This window comes from Cornus florida, unplaced genomic scaffold, assembly GCF_030987335.1.
Source record: "Cornus florida cultivar Cherokee Brave unplaced genomic scaffold, ASM3098733v1 CherokeeBrave_3.0.0_Hap2_Chr03, whole genome shotgun sequence".
Taxonomy (NCBI): Eukaryota; Viridiplantae; Streptophyta; class Magnoliopsida; order Cornales; family Cornaceae; genus Cornus; species Cornus florida.
This window is the reverse complement of record NW_026775573.1, coordinates 43,970,379-43,992,689: the sequence shown is the minus strand read 5'-3', so window position 1 is coordinate 43,992,689 and position 22,311 is coordinate 43,970,379. Positions and strand designations below refer to the sequence as shown.

General features: G+C 38.2%; 1 long non-coding RNA gene and 1 pseudogene across 1 annotated transcript; one reads left to right on the top strand and one right to left on the bottom strand.

The window, feature by feature from the left end:
• Window positions 1–9,158: 9,158 nt before the first annotated feature.
• On the bottom strand, window positions 9,159–10,601 carry LOC132301532 (anthocyanidin 3-O-glucosyltransferase 2-like; annotated as a pseudogene).
• Window positions 10,602–15,068: 4,467 nt separating this feature from the next.
• On the top strand, window positions 15,069–21,970 carry LOC132300386 (uncharacterized). The gene is made up of 5 exons (XR_009480415.1): window positions 15,069–15,380; window positions 20,042–20,123; window positions 21,397–21,444; window positions 21,748–21,805; window positions 21,921–21,970. It is a non-coding gene; the product is annotated as an uncharacterized LOC132300386 (long non-coding RNA).
• Window positions 21,971–22,311: the final 341 nt, after the last annotated feature.

Below are 22,311 nucleotides of genomic sequence, written 5' to 3'. Positions count from 1 at the left end.
GGAAAGACTGAAAAAGAGACTTGCAGCTGACTTTGAGATCAAAGATTTGGGTGCATTAAAATACTTTCTAGGAATGGAATTTGCTAGATCCAAAGAAGGTATATTTGTGAATCAACGTAAATATGTTCTTGATTTACTTAGTGAGACAGGTCTGCTAGGATGTGAACCAGCCGAGACACCCATTGAGCCCAACCTTAAGCTGCAGCCTTCTAAAGATGGAGAAGTTATGAATACAGAGCAGTATCAAAGACTTGTTGAAAGACTGATCTACTTGTCGCATACACGTCCAGATATAACTTTTGCAGTCAGCATGGTTAGCCAATTCATGCATTCACCTAGACGAGAACACTTTGATGCAGTCTACAGAATTCTCAAATACCTAAAGGGGACCCCTGGAAGAGGTCTACTGTTAAAAAACCGTGGGCATTTGCAAGTTGAAGCCTATACTGATGCGGATTAGGTTAGGAGTGCTATTGATAGACGGTCAACTTCTGGCTACTGCACCTTTGTTGGAGGTAACCTTGTCATCTGGCGGAGTAAACAATAGAACGTAGTAGCAAGAAGCAGCGTAGAGGCCGAGTTTAGATCAGTTGCTCATGGAATTTGCGAGGTGTTATGGATTAAGAGACTATTGGATGAATTAAAGGTCTCTAATCCGTTGCCTATGCAATTGTACTGTGACAATAAAGCTGCTATTTTGATCGCTCATAATCCAGTGCTTCATGACAGAACAAAGTACGTGGAGGTAGACAAACACTTTATCAAGGAAAAGCTCGAAAAAGGATTGATCTGTATACCGTACATTCCTACTACCGAGTAAGTTGCAGATGTGCTTACAAATGGACTTCCTACAAGACAGTTCGACAGACTAATTGGCAAGCTGGCTATGGAGGATATCTTCAAACCAGCTTAAGGGGGAGTGTTGAAAAGGAAAGATTCGGTAGTAATACTACCAAATATTATTAGCTGTAAATATAATATTTGGAGGATATTTGCTGTAAATAGAATAGTGGTCAAATATTGTAAATTAGGAAATTTTTAATTAGGCCAGCTAGTTATGTGCGTGTATTCTCTCTTATAAAGAGAACCAGTGTAAACTTGTGAATAGTGTGCTAATACAGAGAAAAAGTTTATTCTATATTTCTTCCTTTCAAGTTTATATTTTTTAATGTAAATAATTTCATATTTAAAAAAAAAATTATTGCTCGTTCTCTTAACTAAATTCTACTCAACATCAACATAAGACACACAATCCCAACAACTCGGCATAATGTTAAACAAATGATCTCCTTTTATATAGAGACAGTCAATCACATGGGATAACTGCCCAACTCAGCTACTCAACTCAGCAAAGCTTTTTCCCAATTACTTTGGGAACTCCTCACAATATTTAGTGACATTGCTAGTGACGAAAACTATTTTCTTTTTTCAATCTTCTGATCTTCCGAACTTCTCCCTCTGGTCATGTAGATCATAAGAAAGAGCTCTATTACCAACTGGTCCATGAGAAAGAGGAGAAACAGAGGAGTGAAGAGAAAGATACAGAAGAAGTGCAAGAGAAAGCAGTTTAAGGCATTATATTTGAAAATGGATATTTTCAAAAATGAAAAACAAAAAATATAAAATTAGACAACCATATTCCTAAAATTAGAAGGAAAAACACAGAAAAATAAATATAGATTTGCATCTAATGCTAACATAGGTATATGCATGGTGCATGGTGCATGGCACATGGTTCATCTTACACAAAAACGTTCAAAAGGGGAACGTGTCCCTAATACATAAAAACGAAAAAGCAAAAGCTAAAACTAAGGACCAACAGAGTCCAATAGAACAAAAAAATCATCAATCGAGGAGCAAGCGCCGCCTCTAACATAACAGAAAAGAGAGCGAAGAATAAGAGACTTTAGGTTTGCAAAAGACGATTCTTTTCCTTCAAAATTTTTGTTATTTCTCTCTCTCCAAATACACCACCAAACAAAGTGTGGGGCGACCCTCCAAAAATCATGAGCATGACCAGTAACAGGGCATCTTCTCTAAGCGTTAATTAATTGGAAAGAGTGCTTAGGCATTACCCACTGAATGCCAAAAATACTGAATATGAGATTCCAACAATCAGATGCAATATGACAATGCATAAGAAGATGGTCCACGGACTCACCATCAGTTTTACAGAGACAACACCAGTTAATAATGGTATTACCTCTCTTATGCAGATTATCCAATGTTAGAATTTTCCCCCAGGTAGCAGTCCAAACAAAGAAGGCGACTCTAAGAGGAGCTTTAGAGCGCCAAATACACTTCCATGGGAAATTATGTCCAATAAAATTAGACAAACATAAGAACATGGATCGAACTTCGTATCTACCACGAAGAGAGGGGGTCCATAAAATGTCATCACAACCTCTGCCAACATCCTTCTGTCTATATAACAGGTCCAAAAAGACGTAAACTTCTGCTATATCCCAATCCTGAAAAGAACGCCTAAAACGCACATCCCACGTAACTCCACTGTTATCAAGATGATAACAGTCAATTACGTAAGCATGCTTATTCTCGACAATGCAAAAGAGACGAGGAAATGAGAGAGACAATAACTAATCACCACACCATAAGTCCTCCCAAAATCTAACATTTATGCCATTACGAACCTTGAACTGAATATGGGTGGAAAACACATCGCATCCTTTCTGAATGAACTTCCAAACGCCAACGCCCCCGGTAATAGAAACAGGACGAGAGGACCAACCTCCACTTTCCTCCCTAAAACGACATGAAATAACTCTTCTCCATTGTCGATGACACTCTTTTCCAAACCTCCATAACTACTTCCCCAGTAAGGCTCTATTAAAAGGGACCAATTTTCGAATACCTAAACCGCCAAACTTCAAAGGTTTACAAACCTGCTCCCAATTAACAAGATGATACTTAAACTCCTCTCCTTTTCCACCCCAAAGAAAATCTCTCTGAATTTTTTTGATCTGTTCAGTAACATAGTAAGGGATTTGAAACAAAGATAAGAAATATGTGGGAAGGGACGAGAGGGTGCTCTTAATAAGAGTGACCTTCCCCCTTTCGAAAGATACTATTTTTTCCAGCCTGCCAATATTTTTTCATACCTGTTAATCACCAGATCTCAAGTCCCACTCTCCTGGAGGAGATTCCCAAAGGTAATCCCAGATAAGGGAGTGGAAAATCACCCACTCCACACCCAAGAATAGTAACTAAGGAGGAAATATCAGAGACATCCCGATAAGCACACTCTTTCCAACATTAATCTTTAAGGCCAGACACTGCTTGGAAATATGTAAGAATGCACCTCAAATACCTGAGTTGGGAAACATCAGCATCATAAAAAACCAAGATGTCATTTGCAAACAACAAATGGGATATCTTAATCTGATTAGCAACATCTCTGCCAACTGTGAACCCCTTTATGTAACCCAGATCCTCTGCTTTTTTCATTAATCTACTCAATCCCTCCATGACAATAAGGAATAGAGAAGATGACAAAGGATCTTCTTGTCTCAAACCACGCGAACTTGGGAAAAAACCAGCAGGAGAGCCGTTCACAAGCACAGAGAACATGACGGATGAGATGCAAGATTCAATCCATTTTATCCATCGAACCCCGAACCCCATTCTCCGAAACAAGTAAAGAAGAAATTTCCAATTCATGTGATCATAAGCTTTCTCGATTTCAAGTTTGCATAAGACACCAGGAACTTCACTTTTCAACCTGGAGTCAACACATTATCTGGCGATAAGAACGGAATCTAAAACCTGTCTACCACCAACAAAAGCATTTTCTGACTCTAAGATAATTCCATCTAAAACATTTCGCATTCTAAGAACAAAGACCTTGGTAATAAGCTTATACATACACCCTATTAAACTGATTGGCCGGAAGTCCTTAATGTCAAAGGTGTTGCCCTTCTCTGGAATAAGAGCAATAAAAGATGCATTCAATGATTTCTCAAATGTGCCATGAGAATGAAAATCCTGAAAAGTGCTCATTACCTCATTACGCACCACCTCTCAGCTTTCCTTAAGAAACCGCATAGTGAATCCATCTGGCCTGGAGCTTTATCACCATTACAACTAGATAACGCCTTAAGAACTTCTTTTTCAGAGAACGAAACCTTAAGCAAATCACTATCCAGCGTAGAAATAGCATCGAAATGCAAACCGTCAAGTTTTGGTCTCCATTCCAAAGTCTCGGTATAGAACTGCTGATAAAAGGAAACAATTCCCCACGCACCTCATCTTCTTTCCACAACTCTGAACCATTCGCACGAATACGCCCAATGTTATTGTATCTTTTATGAGCGTTAGCAAGCTTGTGAAAGAATTTAGTATTGCGGTCACCTTCTTTAAGCCACAAAGCCCGAGATTTCTGACGCCACGAAATCTCCTCCATAGTAGCAATCTCAGCAAAAGTTGTCTGACAAGAAACTCTTCTAGAGCGTAGAGACTCCGTACCTTGCCCTAGCTCATCAAGACGATTAAGTTCAGTAATATCAGCCAGGACTCTATTTTTCTTCCATTCAAGATTCCCAAACACCTTTTTGTTCTATTTCTTAAGCTCTAATTTGAGAATCTGAAACTTCTTAGCAAACACATAGCTATTAGAGCCTGTAAATGTTGCTTCCCCCCACTAGGACTTGAACTTCACTTGGAAGTCCTCAACTCTCAACCACATATTTTTGAAACAAAATGGTGTGCATCTAGATCTCATACCTCCACAATCAAGGACTAAAGGCACATGATCAGACGCGACACAAACCAAAGCTGCCTGAGTGACATCCTGGAACTTATCCTCCCAATCTCCAGAAATCAGGAATCTATCAAGCCTCGATAGAGTAACTGGGTCTCTACCGCTAGACCAAGTGAAAGTTGCCCCTTCCAATGGCAAATCAATAAGAAGGTGACCATCAATAAATTCAGAGAACTGGGTCATCTCCGAAGACCACCTCCCCTCTGTGGATCTCTCAAATGGAAACCAAACAGAATTGAAATCCCCGCCTAAGCACCAAGGCAACGACCACAGTTCCATAATGTAACTAAGTTCTTACCAAAAAACAGGTCTATCACAATTAATAACGGGTCCATAAACTCCAGAATAGACCCAACTGAAGTTATCATCTTCCACCTGAAACACGCATGACAAAGAAAATAGCCCTTTCCAGAAATTCATTTTGGACATCCATCTGCGATCCCACATAATAAGAATGTCGCCTGATGTACCAGGCGTTCAAGGCTTCCCAATCCATGAACCTACTTCCCCAAAGAATTTTAACCACAGCATCAGATTTAGAAGCCAACTTGGTTTCTTACAAACAAATAACATGGGCATTCCACTTCCTCAAAGCAACTTTAACCACCTTTCTTTTGTCCAGATCATTTAATCCACGGACGTTCCACGTGATAATTCGTATCTTCATTAAGAACCAAAAATAATCAGTGCCCCTCCTCTCTGCTTCCCACTTCTAGTCCTCCCCCTTTCTTTATTCACATCATCTTTCCCTTCGTAATTGACATTAGAAATAAGGTTTTTAACCTCCTGATCTCCTTTCCGATGTGCATGTTTCCTATTTTTAACAACTTTTGTGCTTGTAAAGGTCTCTGTAATATTGTTTCCTGCTACAATATCATGAAGAATAGAATGTGTTCGGTCATCATCTCCTTTCGAAGAAACACCCAAAGCTTCACTGACCTCACTAATATTATCAAGCACATAATCCTTACAGGTATATTTGCCTTTACTTTTGTGACAGATTATTATTTTCTCACAGGCTTCCTCACTAAGATGTAGAATTTCCCTTCCACCACCTTGGATAGACAAACTGGAGACAACTTTTCATACTTAAAACTATATATGATTGAACATCAGAAGCAACATTTATTTTGTAAATTTCGAGCTGCTTTGAGGAGTTTTCTGCTCTGTTTTGTAAGAAGGAGAAAAATTGGATGGAAGGGAGGGAAGAAGAGATGAATGAGACATCCCTAGGGAAGAGATTGTGTCTTTTTCTCTTTTTGTTTGGTTAGATGGAAGAGAAGAGAATGAGATAATACATTATTTTGTATGCTAAGAGAGAAGGGAAGAGAGAGTGTTAATTATAAGGAAAGTTTTGCAATTTAAAAACTTTTATAATAGCCCTACCTTTTTTCCCTTTGGAGGGATGAAAATTTGTGAAGGAAGAAGGATGACTCATCCATTTTCTTTTATCTTATCTCCTTGCCTCTCTGCCAAACAAATGAAGTTTGTATCTTCCTTCTTAACTTACTTCCACCCCCCTTCCCTCCTTCCTACCAAACGAAGCATTAATGCCTAGGTTTGGTGTTTGTTACATTCTCTATACTCAAGATGAAAGATATAGTCACATAATAATCCATCCCTAAGGAGAAATATCTGCCACAATTGATTTAACTTCTTGAGATGGTTTATTGAATTCGTTTCCAATGAACTTTAAAGACTGGAGTATATCTATACATAGGTGAAGATCACGATAGTTTAGTTTATTCTGAACTGAATTTAGTAATTTTTTTTTTTTTTATAATTTTTACCAATGGACATTAGCCCAGATTCCTCCATTTGGGGAGGTTGAGTGTTCGAGTCTTGGTGGAGACATAATATATAGTAGGTGTGTGGGTGTGGTTTAAACTTTCGAAAAAAAGAAAAGAATTAGTAATTTTTGGAGTTAGTGATAATAGTCATGCAACTTTGTTCCTTATCCAATTTTTTTAGCATTCTTCTTGCGAACAAAAAATGAGATAAAATTGATTCGGATGGTTTGGACATATGTAAAGAAGACCATTATGCTGCGTTTGGTGTGCAGGAATGGAATGGAATGTCCATTCCAACCATTCCTTTGTTTGGTATGCAATTTAATGTGGGAATGACCATTCCATTGGAATAAAAATCCATTCCACAACTAAACCTATGGAATGGTCATTCCATTCTCAAGTAATTTTTTTAAAAAAATCAACTTCCCAAAAAACCGATGTTCTAACCTCAAAAACTACCACTACCTTCTACCACAATCACTTTCGTCTTTCATCACCACCACCACCATCACTGCCTTCCACCACCACCACCACCACTACCACCGTCTTCCACCACCACCACCGCCACCACGTACCGCCACTGCCTTTCACCACAGCCTTCCACAGCCACCACCGCTTTCCTACCAAACAAAGCATTTATGCCTAGGTTTGGTGTTTGTTACATTCTCAATACTTAAAATGAAAGATATAGTCATAGAGTAATCCATCCTTAAGGAGAAATATCTACAACAATTGATTTAACCTCTTGAGATGGTTAATTGAATTCGTTTCCAATGAACTTTAAAGACTGGAGTATATCTATACGTAGGTGAAGATCATGATAGTTTAGTTTATTTTGAACTGAATTTAGTAATTTTTGATAATTTTTACCAATGGACACTAGCCCAGATTCCTCCATTTGAGGACGTTGAGTGTTCGAGTTTTCGTGGAGGCATAATATATTGTGGGTGTGTGGGTGCTGCTTGAACTTTTGAAAAAAGGAAAGAATTAATAATTTTTGGAGTTGGTGATAATAGTCATGCACTTTGTTCCCTATCCAATTTGTTTAGCATTTTTCTTGCAGACATAAAATGAGATAAAATTGATTCGGATGGTTTGGACATATGTAAAGAAAACCATTAGAGTGAACCGTTTAAGAATAGTGACATGGTTCACATTGAAGGTAATGTTAGATCAAAGGGAAGACCAAAATTAAAATGGGTAGAGTTAGTAAAGAAAAATATGAGCATGTGGTTTGATTGCGACTATGGCCTTGAATAAAGTAGAATGGAAACATAGGATTCTTTTAAACATAGTTTGTTATTGGTGTATTCTTTCTTTTTTTTGACAAGTATTATTGTTGTAGTCTTTGTTGAGTTTGTATTCCAACTTATAGTACTTTCATTTCAATATTCATGATAGCTTTAGCTCTCTATTATATCCTTATACGGTACATTTATTTCTGCTGAGCCCTATATAATTGGAACCATAGTATCTGGTAGAGGGATACTTTATAAAAGAATGCTATCTTTTTATTTCTCTTTTTCTTTTTTCTTATTTATTATTATTATTATTATTATTATTATTTTACTTTGGCAAGAAACTTATACACCCACTTTGGTCTCACGGAGACTTCAACCCTTCTACATTAAAAGGTGAGGATGTACTCCTAGGCTACAATGTAGAAGAAGGGTATCTTGTTTTAGAGTATTAGGTGCCCTCTGTTGTTCTGATGAAAAATAAGATCAGAAAATAAATATTAGGTCCATGCTATTATATAAGTCTGCACATTTTTTTTAATTATTTTATATATCAGTTACATTATCAAAGAATTTATATAACTTGTTTACAGGCACACAATTGAAATTAACTTCTCTTTCTGTAACTTTCTAGAAAATAAACTTTGTTTTGCATGTGATAGTCATCTTAATAAGAAAATACTTCAATACAATAGGATTAGCAATAATTGCAATAGAATAATAGTTACTTCCTTACTTATAAGGATGTAGATCCTCCTTATAGCTGATGTGTCATGATATGATTAAACCATATATCTTTTTTATAATATTAAATAAAGGACAATACTTAGCTACTCACCAGTGAGTAGGATGAAATTATTTACCTCTGTGTGGTCCAATAATAAAATAACACATCACCATAAATAATAAAATAATCCACACATTTTTCTACTTTCTCAGATCAACCATCGAATAAATGTATATAGTGTTTTTAGGTGTGGATTATTTTATTATTAAATGTGATGTGTTATTTTGTTATTGGACCACAAATGGGTGAGTAGCTTCACCCTACTCACCGGTGAGTAGCTAAGCATTATCCTTAAATAAAAGTTGGAAAAATAATATACTTTTTAAATACAGTCCATTCATATCATGTCATGTTAGCTACAAGGAAGAAGTTCTTCTTTATAAATAAGGAGGGAAGTATTATTTATTGCAATATCATTTCTAATTGAAACAAAATAGATGCTTGATAGCTCATCCTATCTAACTTCCTGTTTTGGATTTACTTCACATACATCTTATGGAGAACCTGAGAACCTGATTCTAGTTAAAAAGAAGCGAAGACCACCATAATTCTTGGTCGAGTGTATTCTATACATTGAGAACAAATTTTTGAGAGTGAAAATCCATATTTGTAATTAGGTCCTCAATCAGACGTCTCAGAGAAATGTACAATGACCCACCCTCCATCGTTGCTTTTCTGCTCTTTTCTTTCATCTTATTCACCTTCTTCCTAATTTCCCCATCATCCGTCATAACCTTTCTTATTCCGCTCTCTATCTCCTCTACCGTTAAGGGCACTTGATTTAAATCTTTCCTATAGTCCATCTTGATCTCCACCGCTAAACCTAACTCTTTTACCATCTCAAAAGCATTCATTTGCTGCTCTGCGTACAAAGGCCACGTTGCCATGGGCACTCCATACCACACACTTTCCAATGTTGAATTCCACACGCAGTGTGACACAAACCCTCCCACCGCAGGGTGTGATAGAACCGCTATTTGCGGTGCCCAATCAATCACTTTTCCCATCCTTGCCGTCCGTTCCCAAAATCCCTCTGGCAGGACTTCCTCCGAATTGTCATATTCCTTTGGAAGTTCTATCTTTCCCTTCGGTGGAGGCTGACGCTGGGACCACAAGAAATGGTAGCCACTACGCTCCAGTGCATCCACAATCTCTTTCACCTGTTCCTTATCGAAGCTTCCCATACTCCTAAAGCACAAGAAAACCACTGATGACGGTGGTTGATCGTCAAGCCACCTTATGATAGCATCGGATTGTTGGCTACCTTCACCGCTCTTGAGGTTGAGTATGGGTCCCACTGGGTAGACTGGTGGGTTCTTATTGTCAGATAAGGACTTCACTGCATGGGATTCTAGCTCCATGAATGTGTTGACAATAACGCCTTTAACACTTCTGAAACATCGGGCACGTGCTAGGAACATGCTGGCCCCGTCTTGGCTGTTCAACACCACAGATGGCATGACCTTAGTCGGAACTGAATTGACAAAACTTGGAACTGATAACTCAATATCCGAGTCCTTGAATTGAGTAATGTCTTCATTTTGGTGGTCATGTATGGACTAGAGATGGAACATAAGGCCAAGAAAACCGGCACTGGAAGTGAAGTAGACGTAGGTTGGGACCCCTAACTCGTCAGCCACATTAATCATGTCGGTGCTGAACATGTCGACGACAAAACTAGCAAGCCTAGTGGTTTGGATTTAGGCAACAACATCTCTCACGCGAGCCTTGTTGGTTTCTATAAGGGCGGTATGAAAGTGGACACCAGACTTAGAAGTGAAATCGGAAATTGATTCGTGGTGAGGAAGTTCCACAAAACGTAGGCATGAGTCTTCTGACTTTGATTGGGTATAAATGCTTGTCTTGGTATCAAAGGGAGCCTTCATTATGATGACTGTAATGAAAAGCCGTTCGTCTCGACGGATGAGGAGGTTGGCCATCTCCAGTGCTGATGCGAGGTGACCGACACCGGGCGAAGGGATCAACACCAACTCTGCTGTTTTCTTCATTTTTACTACTACAATACTGGTAAGGACGGGAAGAAATTGAACTTTTGATTCTGTTTTACACTATTGTTATGATTTATGGTTGACTACGAGTTGTTTATATAAAGTCTATAGACCATGAACCATTGAATTTGTATGCAAGTGATGTAATGGCTTTACTGGCAAAGGAAGTTACCCAACTTCTTAAGTTTGCACCACGACCATGTCAATAATTTATTGATTATATACTCTTGTGTATTTCTTTTATTACCGAAAAAAAAAACTTTAAATTTTACATTATGTTGTATATGGTGGGATCCACCTATTGAAAAATGATGCGAGGAATGCAAGCATTGTCAAACAATAGTTTTCTCATCTCTGTGCTAGATGTATGTGTTGTATGTATAAGATCATAGGTCGAAAATTGTAAAGTATCAAGATGATGACACCTAGCAATCGGCAGTGCAACTTGCTACATAAGTTGCTTATTTTGCTTGCTACCCATGGCTGTTGGCTATAAATATGTGTTGATGCGTATGCAAAAAGTAAGAAAAATTATAAAGTAAATAGAGAAGCTTGTTGTCACGGATGGAATCTTGATGACTATATGAGCAAGGAAGACGGGCATGCCAGTGGTGAAGGGCAACAATAGATTGGGAATAATTTCAAGGAAGGGGTGTGTATGTCTATAAGATGGTATCTCTTTAGAGTTCAGGCAGGTCGATTCGGTTCAGTTCGAGGAGTCTGTTGCTAATCGTAGACTTGACTATGAAGAAGGGACTTAGCTATCCCTGCACAAACTATTCGGGAGCAGGAGTCGTTCCCCTGAAGAGGCCAATGCAGGCCGAAACCAGTCAACATTTAGCCACGATAGAGCAGGTCGTGCGGGCTGACTAGGCACTTGTGCAAGGAGAAGTAACGCATTGGTGCTGCATGGGCCATGCCATTGTGCCAAAACTTTAGGCCCATGACAAAAGGTATCAGAGCAGGACATGGGGAAAACAGAGGGGTGTGCCCTTTCGTCGATCCGGGGGTCGAGAATGAAGGTGATGCACAGTTGCATCGGTTCAGGGTCTAATTATTGAAGTGGAAGGGAGCCTCCATAACCCTAGAAACACCATTGGAGTGTCTTTTGAAGTTGTGTATTGGAGGGCTGGAGGGTCGTGCGCACCAAAGTTCTTGCCAGTAAAAGGGTGATGTGAATCGATGCAAAAGGTGTGCATGAAGTCAGCATGACGGCCTTGATTGCTCGGGATGTCGCGTAGGCGATATAACGTGGAGTTGCGTCTAAGAGAAGTGGACATCCCGTTTGGTCCGAAACCCTATCCATTCAGCAAGTGCAGAGGGCTGCACAAGGAAGCGCTGATAGGAAACGAGGTAAGCATACCGTTTGGTGTTGCAGACTTTGGAAAGTTGGACGTCATTGAGTCAATGCCATACTGCGATAAGGGTGTCACAAGATTTAGGTGGGGGAGAGTGTCACAGACGGATTCCTAACGATGCTATAAGCAAGGAAGACATGGATGCTGGTTAGTGAAGGGCAACAATTGACTGGGAATGGTTCCAAGAAAGTAGCGTGCAAGTCCACAAGATGGAATCTCTTCAGAGTTCAAGCAAGTCGACTCAGTTCAGTTCGAGGAGCTTGTCTTTAATCGTGAACTTGACTATGAAGAAGGAACTTTGCCATCCCTACACAAACTGATCGGGAGTTGGAGTTGTTCACCTTAAGAGGCCAAGGCAGGCCGAAACTAGTCAGTATGCATCCTCGATTGGGTAGGTTGTATGAGTTGACCAGTTGCTTGCACGAGGAGAAACAACGCCTTGGTGCAATCTAGGCCGTGCCGCTGCACCAAAACTCTAGGCCCGCGACACAAGACTACATAGCTTTAGAATTAAAATTATTCTGGTGTCTCACCATTATCCCTCTGTCCATTCTCAAGGGGATTACATTGCAGTTCTGGTGTAAATAGAAAACAGCTTGTTTCTTATTGTATGTCAAAAAATAAAAAAATTAGTGAAAAATTTCCAATGAGCTTTTCTTGCAATGGCTAGTAATGGAGGCATGAGTAATGCAGATTCATGGAGCACACGTTAACCCGGTACTACTGTTATTATGTGAGCCCTCCTTGTCGTTGGAGTGAATGTACACTGCAGTGATCCACTCCTAGTTTTTCTCTCTTAAGGAAGAGAGAAAATATTTTCGTAACCTTTTTTTTTTTTCCTAGTTGGTACTCACACACACATGTCTCTTTTGAGACTTGAACCTCTGACCTCCCTTTGGGAGGTAAGATGATGATACCGCTAGGCCATTACCCGTTGATATATTTTCCTAACCTGGTTCTATACTTCACTTGTGCTTTGTATGGATATTTCACATGATTTTTTTTTTTTTTTTTTTGTGGGGTACCCATAGCATGACATCTATAAATTCTATAATGTTATATATATATATATATATATATATATATATATATATATTTCTGGCAAACAGAAAAACATATTATAAAACATAAAAGAAATACATCAGATATGCCTTGCAAAGGCAAGGCTGTGGCCACATACAACCACAACAAAAGTACAACTGTGTATCTTCCACAACATAAGATGAAAAGTCAAAATTTTATTTTAGACCAACAGTCCAAGGAGTCTGCCTTGGGACAGTAAAGGCTAAGACCTAGGGCCACGTGGACAAAGATAAGTCCTATAACCAAATCGTGTCTCTCACGCACAAACACCAGAAACCACTTCATGATTGCCTTTGACAATTGCACCTGCGGGAGATCAATTAACTTATGGTCCACAATCAGCCATAACACATTGCAACAGAAGAAATAGAAAACCACTTCCAAAGACAAAGATCAGCAAAAAAACCACGCTGCAGAATCGGACCATCGGGACCACGTATTCCAGCAACATCCAGCCACGACCTAAAGTCAATGGCGACCGGAATAAACGCAGCGCCGACCGGACAAACAGGGGTTGCTGTAGAAATCCACCCAACTCACAAAATCTTTAATTGGACCCCAGCGGTTGACACACCCCCAAACAACATTTTGCAAACCCAAGCATACAGATTACCCCCACCGGATGAATATAACCGGCAACACCAAACCATGTCTCATAGTCCATGGTGACTGAATGAATCCCAGCACTTACAGTCGATGAATCCACCATGGAAAACCAGAACAACACAGAGAAAAGACATAATCCAAACCAACACCCAGGTAACAATGGAAACCAACACAAAACCAGGGTAAAAAATGGAGATTGGTGGATATGGATATGGACCCAACCGATTGCCACCAATCAAAACTCCCGATCCAACAGACCGCATAAGCCATGAGCCTGGATGGTAGATAACCCAACCGGAGACAGCATGGATAGAAGAAAAAAAGATAAAAAAAAAACTCTGGTAAAGAGAGAAAGCTCTACGGGGAGAGGAAAGCACGACTCTGATGAATAGAGAACAAACAAAAGATGGAAACAAGAGAAGATCAGGAAGATTTTGGAAGGAGAAGGGAAAGATCAGATTGGATTTTGAGGTTTCTCTCTCTAGAAGTTAGAGAGAAAAAGCTCTCCTTCCAAACAAACCACTAGTTAACAGACTTGAAAAACCTTCAAGTAATTAGAAAGTGATTGGAAGTAGCTTTTCTCAATTAAGGCATGTTATACAATGTAAATCTATCTATAATGTTATATCACCTTTAGTATTTTCTATTACAAGGTAAATGTAGAGTGGTTATTGGATGAATGTATTACATTGTTGATATACTTGTTAATTTTAACATAAATTTTATATTTATTTAAGTTTTGGGTAAAGAGTAATACGTATATAAGTTGAAACTATGCTAGCTAGCAATTGGCAAATGAAGTATTAAAATGGCAAATACTATAGTTGTCCACTTCGTGGATACACTAAGCATTTGATAAAATCAGCCATAAATGTGTGAATAAAAATAAAAATAGATGAATTTGATTTATTTATTGGTAAAAACATATGTATTGGAAAGAAGATAGAGAAGTTGTTAAAACTTATATGTGCAGACATCCCTTAACTATGTAGATATGTTTTGAGCAAAACTTTTATGTGCAAACATCCCTCAATTATGTAGACATGTTTTGAGCAAAATGGTGAGCACCAAGAGGAGAATGCAAAAGTAGATAATCTCTACACGAGTTGGGATGAGTCACAATAAATGGTATCAAATCTAATCCCCCTTAGAAATAGGGGACACGTACAAGCACATAAGCGACAAGAGTCCAATGATATAAGCGACAAGAGTCCAATAAGGACCCTAGGTTTCAAGATGGGATGATTGCAACGGCACTACATTTCCTGGGTGTAAAACCAATAAATTTGTTATTTCATTTATTCATTTAAAAAAGACATATCAAGCATAAAGATCTATTTCGATCCAAATATTTAATTTTTCTTTCTTTTTTAATCCTTCATATAATATTTGATTTTTAAATTTCATTTTTAATAAATTCATCTCATATCTTTTTTTTTTTCCTTTGGCTAGGGGCATTTCTGCTCTCCGAAAACGATGTCGTGTAAGGCAATATAAAACCACTTTAAGAAATAGGAGAGAGTATTTTAGGGTTCATCATGACGGCGAGACTTAACCAACAAAACTCCTGAGTAGGAAAAAGGGTCGAATTCTTGCTCTCTGGAGACGGCGTCGTGTTGAGTATATTGAACAGCTGGAGAGTAGGAGAGTGTTTTATCAGAAAGGAGGATTTTAGGGAAGGATATCCAAATTTGCGACGAGATTTCCTCAGAAGAACAAGACCGTGTAACAGGTGAGTCATTTCCAGCACTCTCCCATGTTTAATTTCATATTCAAATCTTTGCCTTATTTGAGGTGCGTTGCATCAACTTCACCTACCCAGAAACTGCATTTTATTCAACACTACCCATTGTCGTCGTCGTCGTCGTCGTCGTCTCTCAAATCCATATCTACCACTTCAAATCAACACACATTCACTGTCGATTACCTGGTAAAATCATGTGGGCTTCGTCCAGAAGAGGCTCTCTTGGCCTCCAATTACATCAACATCAAAACCCCAGACAAACCAGACTCTGTTCTCGCATTCTTCAGTAACCATGGACTCACCGAAACCCAGATCTCACTTCTCATCAGAAGAGAGCCTCGGGTACTCACGTACGATCCCGAGAAAACCTTTTTGCCCAAAATCGAGTTTTTCCATTCTAAAGGTTTTCCAACCGAAGACATTGCCAAAATACTGTCTGCAACACCAGATGTTTTGAGAAGAAATTTGGAAAACAAAATCATCCCATCCTACAATTTCTTGAAGGAATTTCTCAAGTCCGAAGAAAAAACGAATGCCGTTATTAAACTCCAGTCTAGACTTTTGTTTTATGATCCTCGCATTTGCGTAGCATCCAATATTGAATCTTTGAGAGAAATAGGCGTGCCTGAATCTAATATTGTGACTCTCTTTACTAGTCATCCTAGAACTTTCATGGGTAATGCTGACAGGTTTAAGGAGACCGTGGAGGAAGTAAAGAAAATGGGTTTTAACCCTGAAAGAATGATGTTTGGTGTAGCAATTCTTGCAGTGAAGGCAATAAGTAAATCAAATTGGGAAAAGAAGGTGGAGGTTTATAAGAAGTGGGGTTTGTCTGTGGATGAGGTTTTGGTGGCTTTTGGGAAGTATCCAAGGTGTATGATGGCATCAGAGGATAAGATTATGCGGATAATGGATTTTTTTGTCAATAAAATGGGTTTGGAGTCTTCGATTGTTACGAGGAGGCCAGTGCTTGTTGGCCTGAGCTTGGAGAGGAGGATCATTCCAAGGTGTTTGGTTTATCAAATTCTGTTGTCGAAAGGTTTGATTAAGAAGGATTTTGGCTTGATTCAGATGATGGAGTCTCCTGAAAGTTACTTCCTAAAGATGTATGTGAAAAAATACGAGGAAGAAGCTCCTGAGCTTTTGAAGTTATATCAGGACAAGTTGAATCTTTCAAAGTAACAGGTGGATATGGGAAAATGAGGAATAGTAAGGTCGTACATCTCTGATTCCAACTATACATTGGTTTCTCCTTGTTTACTCTTGGGTAGTGAATATGATGATTTTGTTTGAAATACAACATGGCAATCAATTCACATTCATTAATCTCTGAGCAAATTTGAGTTCTCTGTTTTAGTTCCAGAAATTGAAACTTGAAGCTGAACAACATGGTGAATTGAATTCCCCAGTAGTTTTGTAGTGGTTAAGGTTTGGTGTTGGGGGAGAGCAGTCTAGGTGATGTTGGTTTTGTTTGACATACAATTTTGGAACTAGTTCAATCTGGTAAAGTAGTGGTTTTGATTTTCAATTGTAATGATGATGCAAACCTCCAACTCAGTGTTGTATTTTTTTTTAATCCAGCAACTGTTATCATCCTCTTTTGTTTAGAGCATAAATAAATGATAACATTGTTCTCTTTATGCAAGTGTGACATTGTTGTTTCGATTCATGGTTCAGTCCATCTCCCATCTTCCTCTCAGTCTGTACTGAGAACTTTCTTTAAGTATGGTTATGATGTTCAGGATCAATTCAGGTTTACACTCTTTTCTTTTGCTCTATAGGAGATACCTCAACAACAAATATGTTTTAATTGACGATGATTAGTCCATAAAACAAGTTTCTATTCCTTCTGGTGAGTATGAAGCTGGAATGGAGAAGAAAGTGTTAATAAATCAAGCACGTAGAATCATCGACTAGTATTCAATGTGTTCCCTTCATGGTGCCCATTTACATAATGCTCTGCTTTTAACCTGATTTATTAGTGTTAAAGTTAATTTCATCATTGGTATCAAATTGTAATCCAATGTGTTCCCGTCATGGTGCCCATTTACATAATGCTCTGCTTTTAACCTTATTTATTACTGTTAAAGTTATTTTCATCATTGGTATCAAATTGTAATCCCATCAGTAGACTATTGGAATAAATGTACTACGGTGAATTTCACCTTGTACAAAACCATAAGTATTTGCCTGCCATTCCACAAAGCTAAAGAATCTAGTCATGTGGCTTGCCTGAAAGCGAATTCTGAAGAAAACCTAAAACATTCATGGAATGACGCCAATTTCCCATAGACATCACCTATTTTGCAAACTCAAACAAAAATTCGTTATACAAAATCATTAAGACCAAAATTCTTCCCAAATCTGAAGCATTTGTCACTGTAGCATTTCCAGGATCCGCCAACAACTGCAATAGACAAAATCTTCAGAATGAACACTGTCAAATTTGTAGCCACTTAAAGATCAAAATTAAAGTAGAGAAGAACACTGTCAAGTCCACCAAATTTGTGAAGGAGGGAATAAGTACAAGAAGAAAGTTATAAGTGAAATCAGAAGTAAAAACAGGAGGACTGGAAAAAAAAAAAAAAAAAATATATATATATATATATATCTATATATATATATATATATATATATATATATATACACGTTAATTTGAAGTTTGTTCTATATCTACTTCGGAGGATGGGGTTTGGAGACAGGTGGATAAAATGGATTGAAACTTGTATCTCGTCCGTTATGTTCTCTGTGCTCGGGAGTGGTTCCCCTACGGGTTTTTTTGCTAGCTCGCGTGGTCTCAGATAAGGAGACCCATTATTGTCTTTTCTTTTCCTTATTGTCATGGAGGGACTGAGCAGATTAATGAGAAAAGCGGAAGATTTGGGTTACATCAGGGGGTTCAGAGTTGGCAGAGATGTTAAACATCAGATGTAGATCTCCCATTTGTTGTTCATGGATGACACTATGGTTTTTTGTGATACCGAAGTCTCTTAACTCAGATATGCGAGTGCATTCTTGCTTGCTTTTAAGCGGTTTCGGTTTCTAGACTAAAGATTAATGTTGGAAAGAGTGTGCTTGTTCTAATGGGGGATGTTCTAGATATTTCCTCCTTGGCTGCTCTCCTTGGGTGTGGAGTGGGCGCTTTTCCTCTTTCTTACTTAGGATTGCCTTTGGGAGTTTCCTCTACGCGAGTTGGGAATTGGGACCTAGTGATTAATGGATATGAGAAGAGATTAGATAGATGGAAAAAGCAGTATCTTTCTTTTTGTGGGTGGGGGGAGTCACTCTCATTAAGAGTACTCTCTCGTCCCTTCCTTCCTTCCTGCCTACTTTTTATCTTTGTTTCAAATTCCATGCTCTTTTGCTGAAAGGATTGAAAAAACTCAGAGGGATTTTCTATGGGGTGGAAGGGGAGAGGAGTTTAAGTATCATCTCGTTAATTGGGAACAAGTCTGCCAATCGTTGAAATTAGGCGGGTTAGGCATTTGAAAGCTGGTCCCTTTTAATCGAGCTCTCTTAGGAGATTTGAAAAGGAACGCCATCGTCAGTGGAGAAGAGTTGTCTCGTGTCGCTTTGGTGAGGAGAGTGGGGATTGGTCCTCTCTCCTAGTCATTCTTACGGGAGGTGTTGGTGTGTGGAAATTCATTCGGAAGGGCTGGGATGTTTTCTCCTCACACATTAGATTCAAAGTTCGTGATGGTAGACATGTCCGTTTTTGGGAGGACCTTTGGTGCGGAGATCAGCTACTGTCTCACTCTTTTCCTAGACTTTACAGTATTGCAGCCAATAAGCATGTCTACGTAATTGATTGTTATCAACTAGATAACAGTGGAGTTACGTGGGATGTGCGTTTTAGGTGCCACTTTCAAGACTGGGAAATGGAGGAAGCTTGTGTATTTTTGGATACGTTGTATAGACAGAAGGATGTTGACAGAGGGTGTGATGATATTTTGTGGGTTCCTTTAGCTCATGGTAGGTATGGTGTCCGATCCATGTTCTTGTGTTTGTCCAACTTCGTTGGTCACGACTTTTCCATGGAAGTTTGTTTGGCGCTCTAAAGCTCCTTTTAGAATTGCATTCTTCGTTTGGACTGCCACATTGGGAAAGATTTTGACATTGGACAACTTGAGAAAGAGAGGCAACATTATTGTCAATTAGTGTTGTTTATGTAAAGCAGATGGTGAATCCGTGGATCATATTCTTTTGCACTGTCTTGTGGCGTACGATTGTTCGAGTTTTATTTTTAGCATGTTTGGCGTTTATTGGGTAATGCCTAAACACTCCTCACAATTGATTAACGCATGGAGACGATGTCCTGTTAAAGAACATGCTCGTGATTATTGGAGGATTGTTCCCCATTGTGTTTGGTGGTGTCTGTGGCGTGAGAGGAATAACAGAAATTTTGAAGGAAAAGAAGCGTCTTTAGCAAATCTGAAAATTCATATTCTTCGTTCTCTGTTTTGTTATGTAAGAGGAAGTGCATGCTCCTCGATTGATGATTTGTTTGATCTTTTGGATGCTATTGGTCCTTAGGTCTTATTTCTTCTTGTATTAGGGACACGTTCCCCTTTTGAATGCTTTTCTAATATACTTTTTACTTATCAAAAAAAAAAAAAAAAAAAAAAAAAAAAAAAAAATGGCTTTGGTAGTGGGTGGCTCTGTCGCCGAGGTTGGAATGGAGGCAACACAATTGGAGGAGGAGGTTGAAATGCAAAGCTTCTGATGGAAGAGGTATTTTTTTTTTTCCTAAAATTCATTTTGTTTTGGGGTCAGAATTTTAGTCCAAATTCTGGATATATTTCCTAGCAATTTATTGGGTATATTTTGAATGGCTATTAAAGTTGCACAAAACTGAATTACAAAAGTTATCCTCTGCTCATCTATAATTTTGTAATTAAATTAAGTCACAGCTTCAGTTCAGTTAATCTAAGATTCCCATTGGTCATATATATATATATATATATTCATTTGATTAGTACGTTGCATGCTACTAGATCCACCCATGAGTCAATAGCTTCTTCAACTGCGTAAGATTACATGGCAGAAAATATGGCTCATGTTGAATATCCCATTAAAATGATATGCTCAAATCCACCTTCTGCCTCTTAGTCGTCGTCTGCCCAGCAGATTGATTCCTTAGTTTAGTTCCTCATGTATAACGATATTGGGCCAATGTGTCTCGCGGTAACAAAATTGTATTGTTTCATATTGCCCTCTGACAGAAATCGAACTTTAAACGAAATTAGTTATTGAGCGCACCTAAGTGTCCCCATGCATTAGCAACTTAGCTGGTTTTTCTACAGTGCTGTGATATTCATGAATTGTTCAGAATATTACTAAGATAGCCTTTAATTAAAATGGTTTTATAGATAGTTCTGCAAAGCCTTTTTCACTATTAGTGATAGGTTCTATAGGAACTGGACAATCCTATTTGGGCCCCAAACGACTAAGACATGACATGAGTTAGGCATTCCTGACCCCGCTTCATCTAATTGTTATTTGAACAAGTAAAAGTTCCGTCTTGGTCTGAGCGGGGATAGCATTTCTCTTCTGCATGTCCGTGGAGTTTTGAAAAATCCAAACATCTAACATAGAAATATGCTTTCAAATTTTACTCTAAAAGTGAAAACTTGTTTGTTTGGAGCTTTCATCCCTCAGCCAAATAGTTGATTGGTCTAGGACAGTTTATGTGCTTATTCATCAATGTTTTAGATTATTGAAATTTTAATAGTTTTGGCCATGACCGCAGTGTTTTCACTTTCCCTATTTTTTTTTTTTTTTCCTTTTAATTCTTCATTGCCTTTTCTTATCATCCTCTTCAACTGTTTGCTTTTTGTTGTGGTTCTTTTTTTCTTTGACAATCGAATTGTCTGCATATTGGTGGTCATTTATCAATGTCATAAAAAACAGAATACTGCTGACTCACAATTCCATCATGATTTCATTCACTTAGAATTGTTTTTATTCATAATCACTTATAAATTACTCAAATCGTTTCTGAAAGGAAAACACTGAAATGGAGGCAGAGCAGACTAAGGAGAGTTTTAAGCAGGTACGTTACTAACTATTTGTAGTTCAATTTGTGATGCTTCATTTTCAGACTTCGATTTTTCTATGGTAAATACAAACATGAAAAAAAATTCCTTCTTCCTTTCCATCTCATGGTAATTGTCCTTGTCTGTTGGTGTTTGTATATTTTTCTTTTTATAATGTAAGCTTGTTTCACCTTTCTTAGATTGCTTAGTGATGTCTTACAGCTGAAAGTGTTGTGCATTGATGTCAATACTTAAAGAAGCAATTTAAAATGATAACATCTATGGCTACACTGAGTCGTCTCCCACCATGGAATTGACAGGAGAATGTTTACCTTGACACAATTTGAGGAGGAGAATTCAAGGCTTCTGAAGGAGGAGGTATTGTTTTTGTTTAAATTCAGTTTGTTTTGTTGTCAAAATTTGAGTTAATTTCTCAATATCATGTGTAACTAGTTACTGTTATTGAAGGTGGAACTTTTTATGACATTTATAGGCACATTCTGAACCACTGGAATGGCAATTAATGTAACACAAATCTGCAGGTGAATTCATCATCCAAATTACAAACTATATTTTTTCTGCTCCTTAATTTATTCTGTGATTAAATTTGTTTGTCATAGCTTCTGTCACTTAATCTAAAACTCCCATTGGTGACTGATTCTTTTCTTATGTTACTATAAGTGGAATCTAACATATAGCTATACATATATACTTTCAGATTTTACTCTTAAAGCTTGCTTATATGGTGCTTTCTTTATCCCTTAGTCAAATGGTTGTTTAGTGATTCACTCCACACAGGGGTCTAGGACTGTTTATATGCTTATTCGACATTCGAGATTTCTAGTACTGTATGATTTTAGTAATGGAAGCAGTAACTCAGTGAT